Below are 1,574 nucleotides of genomic sequence, written 5' to 3'. Positions count from 1 at the left end.
CCCATTCCTTACGTCGTGTTTTACTATCGTATCCTTACAACATGGGGAACTCTGTGCCACTACTTTCCAAAGAGGAAATTTACTGGTTAATCCGATCCGTACGCTTTGCACAGCAATCTGTCAAAAAGATTTTTTGAGAAATACTGAAAGTTTCAAAGAGATCTTCATACTAGAAGTATTCTAATGTGAAGAGTACAACCCCGAGGGTACCAAATGACCCCTGGGCGTACGGATAGGGTTCAGTTTCAAGAAGCATCTGTCCCGCTTTGTACTCAGGACAAGAGCAAAAAGTCAGGAGCCGATACCACACTTTGATCTTAGCCAAAAGGCCGAAAAGTGATTGGTCATTGTACCGGTTCAATGCCCCTAACAACACTGCAAGGATCTTAATAAGAGGCGTAACCTCCGAATTTAATTTTACGTATTTTAGTTGTCATACAGCCAAAAGAATCTCGCGATTGCTGATAAGACGGAACCAAATGGACGGTGGAGAGCCTAAAAATCTCCCCAAACAACCCAAGTTCAAGAACACTTCCATTGAATTGTTGTACCAGAGTCGCTTGTAACATAATCCAGCATGATGCCGACTGAGCTAACTTCGCAGGCAGAAGATATTTGGAGACGTCTCCAGCGAGCACCCAGGACTATTCGAAGACGTACTCCCGCACACAGACGGACTGCCTTGAAGGGTCAAACTGTGTATCGTTGGCTGCAGATCACACATATTATAATCACTAAAACTGTAGCTAATAAATGTTCAAGAAAATGTCAAACTTAAAAGAAAAGTACCAAATTATGGGTTTAAATAGGGGGAGACCCCCCCCCCCCCTTTGGTCTAGAGTAACAAAGCATTTTGATTGGTCTATCTCCTTCAGAGACGTCTCCGAACAGATACTGCGAACTTCCCACACCAGCTGATTGTTGTGCTAAGCAGAAACACAGTGTGTCAGTCACGTGATTACGCCCCGAAAAATTAGGATGAAATCTTCATATATTGTGTGACTTAGCGTCCATCCGCAGTTGACAATTTTACAGATTGAAAAGAAATCAAATGAGGAAGTACTGAAAGCAGCCCACGAAGAGCAATCATGGAAAACAAAGTATTCTTTTTCTTCTACTTCTTCATTTGAGAGGGTCAGTCGGGAAGGGGGAAGGGGGGAGGGGGGGTCGAGGCTTAGCCCATGTTATTGCCCGGCCCAATAAAAGCTCGATAAAAATTATAAAAACTCCAAACAATAAACAAACAATGCGCGCACAGTTCTCATAATAACTGACAGCATAGCACTATAGCTGCTCAGTGCTCAGAGAGACCCGCACAGCAATAGCCGTCAAAGTGACAGTAAAAGTGTCAAGCTGTGGAAATGTCATAATACGTGCATCATCATTTATTATGCTGCACAAAATACGATGTTGAAGCTTGAACTATAAAATACGAATATGTTCTTGTATGTGCTTGTGTGTGTGCTTGTGTGTGTGCTTGTGTGTATGTATGTATGTATGTATGTATGTATGTATGTATGTATGTATGTATGTATGTATGTATGTATGTATGTATGTATGTATGTATGTATGTT

This window comes from Aplysia californica, unplaced genomic scaffold (assembly GCF_000002075.1).
Source record: "Aplysia californica isolate F4 #8 unplaced genomic scaffold, AplCal3.0 scaffold00022, whole genome shotgun sequence".
In the NCBI taxonomy this organism is placed as follows: domain Eukaryota; kingdom Metazoa; phylum Mollusca; class Gastropoda; order Aplysiida; family Aplysiidae; genus Aplysia; species Aplysia californica.
The sequence above is the reverse complement of the archived record's forward strand: the minus strand, read 5'-3'. Positions refer to the sequence as shown.